This window comes from Myotis lucifugus, unplaced genomic scaffold (genome assembly GCF_000147115.1).
Source record: "Myotis lucifugus unplaced genomic scaffold, Myoluc2.0 scaffold_26, whole genome shotgun sequence".
In the NCBI taxonomy this organism is placed as follows: Eukaryota; Metazoa; Chordata; class Mammalia; order Chiroptera; family Vespertilionidae; genus Myotis; species Myotis lucifugus.
In genome coordinates, this window is record NW_005871074.1 from 9808161 (window position 1) to 9824067 (window position 15907).

At 35.0% G+C, this 15907-nt stretch overlaps 1 pseudogene; it reads left to right on the forward strand.

Moving 5' to 3' along the window:
• Window positions 1-7255: 7255 nt before the first annotated feature.
• Window positions 7256-7762, forward strand: LOC106696720 (annotated as a pseudogene).
• The last annotated feature ends 8145 nt before the right edge of the window (window positions 7763-15907 follow it).

A 15907-nucleotide genomic window follows, 5' to 3' on the forward strand; every position in this document is an offset into this window, starting at 1 on the left:
CAGACCCTCTCTTAGAAATATATTTCACATTTTACATATAACCCAGTATACAAACACATTGGTTTCACAAAACAATTTGACTTATTACACACAGGTATTCGATAATTTCTGTTATTTTTTTTTAAATTTGTAAGTGGCTGTGGCAATCCATTGTATTAATTTGGAGAATACTACTGGTTACAGAGGGCATCAGAATAGCCACCCCAAAATATGGCATTTGCGAAGGGATTATTTTGGTAAAGAACTATTTGCATAAGGATTACTTTGTGCTGAAGGCAATTAAGAAACAGCAAACACAAGAAGAGCTCTCTGTCCTTCCCTTTCAGCCTCCAAGCAGGACATAAATTTCCCTTTTGTAAAGAAAATTTACATTTGTAAAGGAACTTTCCATTTGTCAGTGTCCTCCTCTCCCCTGTGTCTCCAGAGATAACTCATCACCTGAGACTGCAAAACAAGCTTTACTAAACAACTCTTATTTACCTTACTAGAGGCCTGGTGCACAGAATTTGTGCACTTGGGGGAGGGGGTCCCTTAACCCGGCCTGTGCCTTCTCGTAGTCCTGGAGCCCTCGGGGAATGTCCAACGGACATCCTAGGCCTGGTGAAGAAGTCTGAGCTCCATTGTTTATTTGTTTTTGGTGTCAGGTATATAACGCTGCCATCTGTTGCTCTTATAGTTTAGAGAAGCATGGCAGGACCGGCTTACCTCTTAGATCTGGAACCAGACAGTTGCAGGTATTTTTTTGATCTGGGAACACAGAGAACTGCTTCACCGATGGACTTGTATTGGACACAGTACAAGAGGCAGGGTCATATGATAGCAAATGGGACTACAGGAGTTTACCAATGCAGGCTGCATTCAGGTCTCAGAACATTTACTACTATTATTATTAGCTCCGGTTCAGTGCTGCCGGTCAAAAATAGCAACACAAACAATATCAAGTCTCCCTGTGTTTTAGCTTTAGATGCTAAGTTTTGAAAGTAGAACCTAATCTCTAACAGATAAGTTACCAATTTAAACATTTGCAGTCTCCATTCACAATAGGTTACTAATTAAGCACAAGGGGAAAAAATTTAAGGCTCATTTCTACTAAAACTCCTAAATACAAAGTAAAGGAGGAAATACCAAAGTATCTACCAAAGATTTTTCAAACTCTCCTTTCTGCTAATGTGGTCTAGATTATTTGGACTAATTTTCCTACTGAGAACTACTAAAGGATGGATTAATTTTTTTTATTCTTAAAAGTATTAAAGACATGAGTGTAAAAAGGAATTGTCAGAATAAAATCAAAGGGAAAAAAGTATCTGGAGAAGTAAGAGAGGACAAAAGCCATTTGTGTTGTGGAAGCATTTGTGTACCCAAGTACATTTGAACTTTCTGCTAGATGGTCTCATATTCCATGGGGAAGGACACCAAAGCCAAGAATTCCCTAGCTAGGGAGCTTAATAGGTGACCATCATATAGTAAGCTGGAGCCCCAAAGAACCACTCTCATATTCAGGATAAGCTAAAAGTAAACCCACTTCTACCCTCAAATTTCAAAGGGTTTCTAGGAAAGTTTTAATCCTAAGTAAGGGATAGAGAAATACTGCCCTGAGAACCTATAAACAAGAAGCTAAACATTTTTTAGATTTGAACCAAATTCACATCATCCAAGTGACCAAAAACAACAACAAAAAACCCTTTAGAATCATGAATTTAGTTTAAAGCAATTGAGAATCATTCTTTTAGGCACACTATAGAGAAATGGATTTTTATCCTTTACTTTAGGCCTAAATATTTTTTTCAATATAAGTAAGCACATAAAAAAAAGAAAATATGAGTAAGAATCATCAAAAACAAATACACAAACAGATCTACAAACACTTCTTATAGTAGAATCAGTCATAGCTTATAAAACAGATTACAAAAATATATTATGAAAAATAAACCTGCAGTACCTATCAAGAAGATATAAAAAGTAATCTAGCATATTAGAAAAAGTTTCAAATAGAAATTCTGGAAATAAGATTACTTACAATTTTGAAATGCAATAATTTAGTAGATGGATTTAAAAGCAAACAGACCATAATGAAGAGGAAATAAGTGACCTGGAAAATCAGTCAGAGGAAATTGTACGCAGAAAGCAGAGCAGACAAATAAAAAGATGGATTCACAGAAGAGAATTTAAGAGATATGAAAGATAAAATAAGACATTATGATTGGAGTTCTTGATGGAAAGGACAGAAAAGGGCAGAGGCAATTTGTGAAGACAATGAGTGGGAAATTTCCAAACATAAACTTTCAATGAATCTCCAGCAAATAATTGTTCCTTAAAATTTCCCCATATAAAGACATTGCAATAACACCAAAAACACCAAAGACAAAGAGAAAAATCTCAAGCTTACCCCTAAAAATAAGAGATCATCTTCTAAAGAGCAAAATTAGATTTATCACTGACTTCTCAACAGCAACAATGGGAGTCAGAAGACAATGTAATAATATCTAATTCTCTAAAAGAAAATCATTCAAATCTGAAAAATCTATGCCCAGAGAATCAACCAATTCAAAAGTCAATTTTATTTTCAATTACTATTAACTTTTTGAGATTCATCATGGAAAACAGAAAGAAGATATAAATAGCTATCATGTATAGAAGATGCTATAGACCAGAGGTTAGCAAACTATGGTCTGCAAGTTTGCTGACTATTTTTGTAAATTTTTACTAAAACCCAACCATTCATTTATATATTGTCTATATTGTTTTCATAATACAATGGCAGAACTAAGAGAACTGTGACAGAGACCACATGGCCCTCAAGCCTAAATACTTAATATTTTTTCCTTCAAGAAAAGTGAGCAAACTAAATGTATTATGATGAATCTCACAAGGAATATGTTGTACAAAAAGTGCATGACCCAAAACGATACATATGAGCCCAAATCCATTATGCAAATTTCAAAAGTAGACCAAACTGTACATATATTGTTTAAAGTTGCATACCTAGGTGGTAAAACTATAAAGAAAATAACCAGAAAGAATGGTTACTTCTGGTGTGAGGAAGGATATTATGATCAGGGAAGGATTCGTGGGCTATGGGTGTGAGAAAAGTGTTTCAATAATAGCAATGTTTTACTTTTTGACTTGGATGATGTTTATAGATATGTTTGCTTTATGATCATTTGCATATATGTTTTCTGCATAATTATGAACTGAAATTCGTTACCCCTCTCATTCATATGTCCAAGCTCTATCTTTGGAGATAGGGCTTTTAAGGATGTAATTAAAGTTAAATGAGGTCATAGGGTGTGGCCTTAATCCAGTATCACTGGTGTCCTTCCTTATGGGAAGAGACACCAGGGATGCATGCTCACAGGGAAAGGCCCCGTGAGACACAGCAGGAAGGGCAGCACCCACAAGCCAAGGAAAGAAGTATAAGGAGACATCAGCCTTGCCAGCTCCTTGATCTTGACCTTCCAGCCTCCAGAACTGTGAGGAAATAAATTTCTGCTGTTCAAGCCACCCAGTCTGTGGTATTTTGTTTTGGCAGTTTTGAGAGACTAATACATGCACTTCCCTGACATATGTTCAATTTTACAATTTTAAAAATGGAATTTTTTTTTTCTGCAAGTTTTACATACATTTCACAAAATGGGAAAGCTGAATAGTGTCATTTTCTAAATAGTGTTTTTCTAAATAAATGAATATTTAACCATTAAGCTTCAGGAGCCATTGCTTGCTTGGCCCTGGTGGTGTCCTAGCAATTTGTTCACATGGTTATATGTTTTTGTAAAATTTGAAAACCTAACATATCTGTAATCTATAAAGATTGACTTACTTCACACCTTCCCTTGTGTCTGTTGGGCTGCATTGGAGTAGCTGTGCCTTGTCACAGTTGAATTGAGTTACATTGGGCTTACTGTGGATGGGTTTACTTCTGGGTACAGTTAAATTGTTAGTCATCTGTAGTCATAGTTTGTATTATGGTAAGAATATTGGTATCATAATATGAGAGTGTCTACCATGGAAGTATGTGGATAGTGAAAGAGCAAGAGTATGAAATATATAAACTACAGCTATCCTGTGGGAATTTTTTTTCTAATCATTTCCTGAATAAAATTATAAGCAGAAGATTCTGTTTCACAACATCTAGTAAAAAAAAGTTGTCTTGTGTCAAGAATGTATTCATAAGCAGCATATATAATTATAAAAGTATCACATGTTTTTTTCTTTTTGATGGAAATTGTGCAAAACAGAATTTATCCCAATTCTTATTTGAAAGGCTTAAGTCTGTAGCAGTACTACAAACATCAACTTCATTTGTGACAGCTCATATCTGAAATAAACTTGGGAGAAGAGTCACAAATTTGACAACAATCCTAATAATTTACATGACATTACCAACACTAAGTTATGAAACAGAAAGACTTTTCTAAATTATAGACAACAAAATGTTTTGACCAATGATGTTAGAGAAAAAACCCCATTACCTTTCAAGGGAAAGATATTATAAGATAATATTTGTCATAGGAAAAGGCAATCAAATCATATGAAAGACAAAATTGCAGAAGTCATTATAGGAATATGTCAGCATATTAATTATTATTGGTTTTTCTTTTAGGATTTTGTAATATTTGTAACATTACATGAATTTGTAATTTGATGAGATTCCTTCTCTCATTCTAAATACATATTCACTTTTGTATCAAATTTTTCATTCGTAATGTTGTTTTTTGAAGTGTCCCCTAATTGTATAAGCATTAGAACCCCCAAAAAACCTGGAACCTCCCTAATGTAAACTATCAAGTATTTGCTGATTTTCCCTTCCTTCTCTGATGGTTCTGGTTTTCCTGTGCTAAAATACAATTTTTCTGTAGCTCTATGTTGTCATATATTTACATAGTAATTCTATTCATGAAATTACTATAACACATTGATTGATCTCATGTTAGTTGGCATTACCTTTTCCCTGGAAAGAACTATCTTTCACACATTTAATCTCAAGGATATGACCTTCATTTATGTCTCCCATAACAAAGCAGTTCTGAACTCTTGGTAATATCAGCTTCCTAAGTCTTTGACTTCACACCTGAGTTTTAATGGTTTTTGTGTATTACTCTTCTATGACAAAAGAATTTCTTATGTCTCATATATTTTTACTGGTATTTTAGTTCACTTGCTACCTCAGTTTAATCATCTAAACTGAATACTCCTTCAGTTTTTATTTGTCTCTTTTCCTTACCTACTTTACAAATATTTTATTTTCTCAATAATTTATTAAATGGTCTTAATCCCAAGATTACTTGATAAGGAAGAGGCCATATTAGTCTTTTATTATATAAGATATATATATATATATATATATATATATATATATACTTTTTAATATATTTTTATTGATTTCAGAGAGGAAGGGAGAGGGAGAGATAGAAACATCAGTGATGAGAGAGAATCATTTATGATCGGCTGCCTCCTGTACGCTCCCTACTGGAGATCAATCCCCAAACCCAGGCATGTGCCCTGACCAGGAATTGAACCATGACCTCCTGGTTCATAGGTCGACACTCAACCACTGAGCCTCACCGGCTGGGCCATCCTCTTTTCTTTTTAAAGTTAAGTTTATTGAATTATAATTTACAAACAGTAAAAATTACCTTTTTCTGTTTACAATTTTATGAATATTGATAAATACGTACAGTTACATAACCACTATGATGAAGATACAGAATATTTTCTTCACACCAAAAATTGTCCATGTTTATTTGGAGCCAATCCCCTACTCTCAGCCACAGCTCCTGGCAAACTCTGATATGTTTTCAGTCCCTACTGTTTTGATATTTCCAGAATATCATATAAATAGGACCATATAGCAAACAGCTGTTTGATCCTGAATTTTTTCACATAGCATTATTAGATTCATCAATGTGGAATTACTATCAGTAGCTCCTTTACTAGGTATGATTTTTTATTAGTGTTTCAGCTTACAGATGTACCACAGTTTATTTATCCATTCTTTACTTGATGAAAAGTTGGTTTATTTCCAATTTTGGTAATAAAGCCACTAGAAAAAATGTGTATGCCTTTTCTGTGAACATATGTTTCTATTTCACTTGGGTAAATACCTAAGAGTGAGATTGCTGAATAATATAAGTAAATATTTAACTTCAGAAGAAGTTGCCAAACTGTTTTCCTAAGTGGCTACATCAATTCTGCATCCCCATTGGCAATATACGAGAATACCAGTTGGCTTGCATATACATTTGTAGACACTTGTTATTGCCATTTATTTTTCTTTAATTGAGTTTATTCTAACAGGTGCTTAGTAATAACTTATTGTGATTATAATTTGCATCTCCCATCACACTAATGACTAATGATTTTCAGCTTTTTTATTCATGTGCTGCAATGAATGAAGATCCATTTATCCATTTATCTTTTCTGGTGAAGTGTCTGTACAAATCTCTGCCCATTTTTACTGGATTGTTTGTTTTCTTGTTGCTGAGTTGTGAAAGAACTATTTGTATATTCTGCAGACCAGTCTTTTCTCAAATATGAGTTTTAAAAATATTTTTCCCTAATCTGTGCATGTCATTATTTTAATAGTGTCTTTTTAAAATTTTGACAAAGTCCAATTTATCTAATTTTTTCTTTTATAGTTTTATTTTCTGTGTTTTACCTAAGATATAGTTGCCTATCTCAATTTGCAAAGAGCTTTTTAATGTTTCCTTCTAAAACATAGGTCTTCTAAGACCTAAAAGTCTACTAATCATTTTGACTTAATTTTTTAAAAATATATTTTTATTAATTTTAGAGAAGAAAGGAGAGGGAGAGAGAGAAAGGAGCATCAGTTATGAGATACAATCACTGATTGGCCGCCTCCTGAATGCCCCACACTGGGGATCTAGCCACAACCTGGGCATGTGCCCTGACCAGGAATCAAACTGTGACCCCTTGGTCCATAGGTCGATGTTCAACTACTGAGCCATGCAAGCTGGGCTTAACTTAGTTTTCTTAAGATAATGTTAGATCTGGGCCAACATTCATCATTTTTGATATGAATACCCAATTGTTTCAGCACAGTGTTTAGAAAATACAAACATTTCTCTTCAGAATTATCTTGAACATCTTTGGAACTTATATGTATAACCCATGGACACGGATAATAGTGTGGTGAAGGCCTAGGGGGAAGGGACCCGTGTGGGTAGAGAGGGTCAATGGGGGACAAAAAATTGGGTCATCTTTCAACAATAAAGATACATTTTAGCTTTTTACGAAGATGGTACTGACAGTTAAGAAGGAAGCCCCTGCCCCTCCCAAAGCTGAAGCCAAAGCAAAGGCTTTGAAGGCAAAGAAAGCAGTGTTGAAAGGCGTCCACAGCCACAAAATAAAGAAGATCTGCACATCACCCACCTTCCAATGGCCAAAGACACTAAGGCTGCCAAAGCAGCCTAAATATCCTCAAAGAGCACACCCAGGAGAAGCAAGCTTGACCACTATGCCATCATCAAATTCCCCCTGACTGCCGAGTCGGCCATGAAGAAGGTAGAAGACAACAATTCACTTGTGTTCATTGTGATGGCGAGGCCAACAAGCACCAGATCAAACAGGGTGTGTAGGAGCTCTATGACATTGATGTGGCCAAGGTCTCCTGATCAGGCCTGATGGCGAGAAGAAGGCATGTGTTCAACTGGCTCCTGACTATGATGCTTTGGATGTTGCCAACAAAATTGGGATCATCTAAACTGAGTCCAGCTGCCTAATTCTAAATATCAAAATTTTGCACCTGAATGTTTAAAATGGAAATAAAATAGAGTGACTTGAAATACTTTTTTAATTTGTAAGGCTGATGTCAGAATTATCCAAATAATTATAATTGAATCACAAAATTCATGAAGATGATTTTAAACTGGGGCATATAGGTGTTCAAAAACTATAATTTGAATAAATGATGATTATAAATTTTATTTTTACTTTCCTGTGGAAACTTGTCCTCCCTTTGTATAAAATTTTATGTCTTGTTTTGATTCACAAGAGGTAGAGAAAGCAAAATTGAATTTCAAAATGGCGTTTTTCTTTGGCATTACATCCAACAAGGTGAAAAGTGGAACCCTGAGTTAAGAAGCCAATTGGTGTCTGAATAAGGCCACGCAACACATATTTGACAGAGTTGCTTTCATTGTGTGTTAACCACTTCCAAGAGAAAACAGGCTTAATTTGGTTGGAGCAAACATAAAATAAGCTAACTGCTCTCTTTGACAGTGATTATCCATGACCTTTTCCTTCTATAAACTCCAACTGCAATAATTTTCCTCTATTTTCAAGCAAAGTGCTTTTGATATGGCTACATGATATTATGCAATATAAATCACATTGGATTGGAATTTTTCCATAACAATAAGAGCAATGTTCTTGCTAGCAAGATATGTGTAAATGTCTTCAATTATCCTTTACAAGACAGTAGTCTGAGGACAAAGTATTAGGCTGCAAATAGAAATAATCAACTAGACTGGATATGTTGAGAACTAGATTGTTAATTCATGAAGGATAAAACAGTTAATTGCCTTGTAAGACCAACTTTCTTGGTCCCTTATGATCTGAGATGTTATTTGAGATGTATAAGCTGGTATAATCATCATCTATATCTTTCACACAATTGATAGTTTCCAACAAAATAATGACTCTGGTATAATTGAGAAACAATTCTAAGATGTGGAAGTCAGAAGTCGCTGCCATAGATGAGGCATTAAGAACACAGATGAGGGATGATTGCAAATGTCCATCGCCATCTGTTTTGTTCTGCTTCTTCCAATTTTTAAACCAAAAGATAAATGATAAATAATAATGCTCAGTCAGTTTCAAAGTGTTTAAAGTGTCAATTGAAATGTGCCTATTAGGGCCTTATTTCTTCATAAAAATGTCAATTTAAGAAGAAGTTTAAAAAAGCAAGGCAAAATAAGGCATGAAGAAAGCTATTTGTTCAGGCATCTTGTCCAGCTTTTTACTGCAGTAAGTATTCTATTCTGTTTTACAGGTATAAATCAAAAGATTTTGCAGACTTTTAAAAAATAGCCAAATATATTTTTGTCCTCTTAAAATCATAAATAACAATAGTTAACACATATATATGTCCACATAGAATGCTCACACAGATCCTAAGATTGGGAAATTCTTTTGGTTCATGAGCAGATTTATGTGTATTTTTTAAAAGAAGTCTTAAAATTATTTCAAAATATCTAGTATTAAATTGTTGTGTTTCACCCATGAGATAAATTTATAACAAAATTTCAGCTTAGAAAACAGACATGGGAAATATACTAGTTTTATTTTTATTATTCTCCTCTGTGTCCCATAGCACTCATAGCATGACTAACCAGCCTTTCACAAAATATTTTTCAGCAGTTTAGTAGAGATAGAAGGACTTTAGGATCATGACTGTCAGTAACCTGAATGGCTATAGACAACCATTTAGCATTGATACCTAATATATTCTAATCTATAGATCAGTGATGGCGAACCTTTTGAGCTCGGCGTGTTGCCGTGTCACATATAGAAATTTTTTGATATTTGCAACCATAGTAAAACAAAGATTTATATTTTTGATATTTATTTTATATATTTAAATGCCATTTAACAAAAAAAAAATCAACCAAAAAAAATGAGTTCGCATGTCACCTCTGACACGCGTGTCATAGGTTCGCCATCACTGCTATAGATCATGAGCTGCCCTCCCTTTTTCATATCCAGTCTCACTGGCTACTGCACTGACTCTTCCCACAATTTACTGCCTTACATGCACTGTTGCTTCTTATGGATGTATTTATAGACACATAACATTCCTGCAGACATTTCAGTTAAGTAGTATCTATAAAAAAATAAGTTGTGCTGAGTTGCTTCTGTAAGCCTCACCTATCTTATGATAGAGAGAACTTTTGGCTTCATAGGTCGGTCAAATGAATGAGTTAAGAAAACCATTTGAATATGTATTACATTCTAAGAAACTCTATCTTCTAAATTTTATCTAGGATGCTCTGAGGAAGTCCAAGGTACAATTATACACCTTCAGATAAAACTTGAGGTTTAGTCTGAAAATTAGTTAACCTGTGTTTATTTCTTTAACTCTTACTCTAAATGGTGTATTTATCTCATGCCTGGTCAAACCTGGATTAAGATTAATATTCAAAAAAAACATCAGAGGTACTGGGGGAGAGATAAAAGTAAAAGGCATTCATTAACCGGTTTGGCTCAGTGGATAGAGCGTCGGCCTTCGGACTGAAGGGTCCCAGGTTCGATTCCGGTCAAGGGCATGTACCTGGGTTGCGGGCACACCCCCAGTAGGAGATGTGCAGGAGGCAGCTGATCGATGTTTCTCTGTCATCGATGTTTCTAACTCTCTATCTCTCTCCCTTCCTCTCTGTAAAAAATCAATAAAATATATTTAAAAAAAAAAAAAAAAGTAAAAGGCATTCATTCTAATGGTATTAAGAAAGTCAGCCACTCAATAATCAGTGACAAAGGAAAGGGATAATGTAGAGCTGCAGTCTTCAATAGGGTAGCCAAAAGCTTCATGTGACTATTGGGCACTTGAAATATAGAGAATTTAAATCAAGATGTGTTATAATATAAAGTACACACTAGATTTTGAAGACTTAGTATAAAAAAAATGTTAAGTCATGCAATAATTGTCTCAATTTTTATATAGATTACATGTTGAAAGGATAATACCTTGGACAATTTTGTTAAAATTTTCAAATAATTTTCTAATGTGACTACTAGAAAATATTACATCACATATGTGATGAACATTATATTTCTATTGGACAATGCCGCTGTAGAGAAAAAGAAAAGAAATATATTTCTCAACTTCTGTGATCAAAGCTAGCTTAACAGCTCGGCCAGCATGGCTCAGTGATAGAGTGTTGACCTATGAACCAGGAGGTCACAGTTCAATCCCCTGTCAAGTCACATGCCTGGGTTGCAAGCTTGATCCCTAGTGGGGGGCATGCAGGAGGCAGCTCATCAATGATTCTCTCCCATCATTGATGTTTATATCTATCTCTCCCTCTCTCTTCCTCTCTGAAATCAATAAATCAATAAAAATATTTTTTTAAAAAAAAGGAAGCTTAACAGAGGGAGGCTGGAGAAGAACTGCACAAGATGTCTATAATGTAGGAAGGGAAATTCCACTTCTGAGAATCCTGAATTCTTTGGAGCAGCACACCCAAACAAGTGGTCTATATAGCGGTCCACCCTTGTTTTGTAAAACAGGCATAACTTGTTTTATTGTGCTTTGCCTTATTGCACTTCACAGATGATGCATTTTTTACAAGTTGAAAGTTTGTGGCAATCTGTATTGACCAATTTTTCCAACAGCATTTGCTCACTTTATGTCTCAGCATCACATTTCAGTAATTCTCACAATAGTTCAAACATTTTTATTATTTTACATTTGTTACTAGAGGCCCGATGCATGAAGATTTGTGCAAGAATAGGCCTTCCTTCCCCTGGCTGCTGACACTGCCTTCTCTCCGGCCCAGAGCTGCCTTTCCGCCTTCGCACACTACCCAGAGGCCCGGACCGGCCAGAGCAGAGCAGAAAGCCTGCGTTGTCACCATAGCAATGATGCAAGTGTCCTGGCCTGGCCACCTCCATCTTTGTCACATCAATTTGCATATTCCCTCCTTATTGGCTGTGGGTGCCCCATCTTTGTTGTGAAGTGACAGTCAATTTGCATATTTTGTCTTTATTAGATAGGATAGTGATCTATGATCAATGATACTTGATGTTACTAAGGTAAGACCCTCCACCAGAAAAGATATTATGACTTGTTGAGGGCTCAGGTGATGTTTAGCATTTTTTAGCAATATAAGTATTTTTAATTATATATAATCATATTTTTTAGACATAATCTTATTATATACTTCATAGACTACATTAAAGTGTAAATATAACTTTATGTACCAGGAGGAGACAGCGGGAGGTTGGCCAGCCGGCCCACCCTGATCGGGGCCGATCAGGGCCAGGCTGGCTGGGGGGAGGGGCTGTGGGAGTTTGGCCAGCTGGCTCCACCCCCTGATCAGGCCGGTTCACTGGCTGCAGTGGGCATCATAGCGACCAGTCGTTCCGGTCGTTACAGTGTTCTGGTCGCTGGCTTTTTATATATATAGATCATATTTTTTAGACATAATCTTATTATATACTTCATAGACTACATTAAAGTGTAAATATAACTTTATATGCACTGGGAAATCAAACAATTTGCATGACTAGCTTTATGGTGATATTCGCTTCATTACAGTGGTCTGGAACTGAACCCATAATATATCCAAGATATGCCTGTAGATAATTTTATAATTAGTATATAGAGTTGTGCAAGCATATTGGTGAAAAACTATATAATAATGGCAGAGAGTACTGATAACAGCAGTAAAAGGAAATATTTAAGGGGGTGTGATCATCAAAGTGTCTTATTTGTTCATAAAACTACATTACTCTCTTCAGCTTTGCCATGGTTTCCCAGGGGTCAGTATATACTTCCTTAGCCCTTGACTTTGGCCTTGGCCATGTGATTTACTTTGACCCATGTAATATTTTCCAGTTCTGAGTCAGGGTTTCTAAAGGCATTACCTATTTCTGCTTGCCCTTCTGTAGTACTATCATTTGCACGAGATAAACAAACTCCAGCTAATTCTGGCTTCTTTATTCTGGAATCACAATGAGATGCATGGAGCACATTTGAACCCAACCCAACCCAACTTGGCTGAGCCAAGCCCACCTGTACAATGTGAGAAGAACAAAAGTGACTGGGATTTTAGAGTTATTTGTTATGAAGCATTATTTCAGTTGAACCTGATTAGTATACATATACAATATGATTTATCTTTACAGTAATTCTATGAGGGAGACACTGCTGGTTCCATTTCAAACAAGGAAAATATTATTCACAGAAATTAAATGCCAAAGTCACATAACTAATAAATGTTTGGAACAGGCTTAGAATCCAAGAGATTCTGACTCTAAATTTAGGCTATATTGATCCTTATAAAAAATTACTCTTAATTTATATATAATGATATGAGGACTGTAGTATTATATGATAGAATATTTACTTTGAATTTTTATATATGCTTTGTTTTGCAAGTTATGAATTCTCCCCAAAATATACATTTCTTAAAAGTTGGATCTTTGCCTGATGCCTCTTATATTCACCACAATATTGAGCCTCTCACTTTGTGTATTGTTGACTCATAGGAAAGATTTGCAGATTGACAGATTGATGTAATGACATTTTATCATATATTTGCTGTTTATATAACACGATAAAGGTTATTATTGCCAAACAAATTTGTCCTTGTGTTTATTCCCAAGAGCTCAGTAAAAGTAAGAATAACTCTCTTAGTCCTCAGCGCTTCTCTCCCTCATTTCTTCGCCTAAGCTCTTGGTTGATGGCTGGTACTCTGCTGCCCCCTGGAGGGTCACTGAATTTTGTGCTTTTGTGTAAAGAATAGCAGCAGATTGACAAGACACAGCAACAGAAAGTTACACTTTCTAAGAAACACAGATTCAGAATCTATTCATTTCTAAATTATAAACAAACATAGAAGTTAAACAATGTGATAAAATAAATATTTTCTATATTTGATACAGTAATTTCTTATAATTGTTTTTAAATTGAAATTTTTTAATAAAATTATTTTAAATATTAGCACATTTGTACCGTTTCTCTTAAAATTATAGAATTCTTGCCCAGCTGGTGTGGCTCAGTAGTTGAGCATCGACCTATGAACCAAGAGGTCACATATCAGGGCACATGCCCGGGTATGGGCTCAATCCCCAGTAGAGGGTGTACAAGAGGCAGCTGATTGATCTTTCTCTCTCATTGATGTTTCTATCTCTCTATCACTCTCCCTTCCTCTCTCTCTAAAAGAAAATAATAAAAATATTTTTTAAAGTAATAAAATAAAAATTATAGATTTCTTCTCATTAAAATTTTTGCCATAATTTTGAATCAACAGGTGAACAATCTATATTTCAAAGGAAAACTACTTTTAGATAATTTTCCCATTATTTTTTAAATTCTGGTAAACTATGTTGTTACTTTCCTTGGTGTACTTTCTAGTGTCCTACCAATGCAGCCTGAAGAACTCTTTTTAGCATTTTTTATAAGACAAGTCTACTAACTATAAATTCCCTTAGCTTTTGTTCATCTGGGAATGTCTTAATTTCACCTTCATTTCTGAAAGATAGTTTTGCTGGATATAAAATTTTTAATGAAGGGTGTTTTTTTTTTCTTTGCAGTGGTTCTCAACCTTCCTAATGCTGTGACCCTTTAATACAGTTCCTCATGTTGTGGTGACCCCCAACCATAAAATTATTTTTGTTGCTACTTCATAACTGTAATTTTGCTACTGTTATGAATCATAATGTAAATATCTAATATGCAGTATGTATTTTCATTGTTCGTGACCCACAGGTTGAGAACCGCTGTTTACAGCTTTAAATATGACATGTCTGGTCTTTATGATGAGAAATCAGCTAGTAATCTTATTAAGTAGGTAATATTTTTTACTGATACACTTCAGACACACTTTCCTATTAAAAATGTGTTAAGATATTTGACTGTCTCTGAATGGTTTTTTTCAATTACCATAATAATCTCCAGGTCCATTCATGCTTTTGCAAAAGGTAAGATATTCTTCTTTTTTTGTGGGGTCATGTGATATTCTATATGATCTCACTTATATATGGAATCTAATGAAAAAAATAAACTGGCAAACAAAATATAAATAGGCATGGAAACATGGAACAGACTGACAGCTGTCAAAGGAAAAGGGGGTGGGGATTCTGATGAAAGGACAGAAGAATTAACCAAAGGGCATATATGCATAACCCATAGACATAGACAACAGTGTAGTGATAGCCAGAGGGAAAGGGGTTGGGGGCTAGGTGGAGGTGGGCAAAGGAGGGGAAAATGAGATGGAAAGAGACTTTGCTTGGGGCAGTGGGCACACAATGCAGTGTGCAGATGATGTTTTATTGAGTTGTACACTTGAAACCTGTATGGTTTAGTGAACCAATATCACTCCAATAAATGCAATTAAAAATAAAATTACACTTGTGGCTTGCATTATAAAAAATGTGTTAAGATAAAAACAGGGAGACAAAAAGAAGTTACTGATAGAAAAACCAATATTTCATTGAATCATAGAATTTCTAGCTGAAGGTTATTCGTCCACCCATTTTAGCTAATAGTAGTATCTTATTCAAAAATTCTAGTAATATAATAGTAATTCTTAGGATTCAGAATGCAAAATCTAAGTCGGTTGTATACAAGGAAGGTTATGCATTATCAGGATTTGATTAATTCTGCTTTGTAAGCGAAATCTAATTTATTTGAAAGTAGTCAGTTAGGGAATCTACAAGGTCATGAAAGACTCACTCTGCTTTTCCCTTAACCTGGGCCATAGCAGATATCAATAAGCAACCATGACATTTTCCCACAGAGCTCATATTCAGCTTAGTGTGCTTCTCAGAACACATTTCCCATGTTTCTATTTTATTCCTAACAGTTTATCTCTAGAATGAAGATTGTAAAGTTTTGTGAACATCTTAGACCTCTCTACTACTGTCAGCCTCATATACATTTATCTCCACTGGCTAGGCAAGTGGGTTGTGATGTTGACTTCTGTAACTACCTGATTAGTCTGAAGTCCCCTTCCTTCCTCAATGTTTATTTTCATTTACCAAAGGACAGGGACTAATTCAGAGCAGCACAGAAATCCATGGAAATGTTGCTTATAATGAAATTTCTCACTATTTACTATTTTTATTAACCAGTCTCTGCTTACCCTGAAAATATAAAGGCGAAAACAAAGCAACCAAAAACAAACAAACAAACAAAACAGAGAGGCAATATGCAGAGAATATTGGA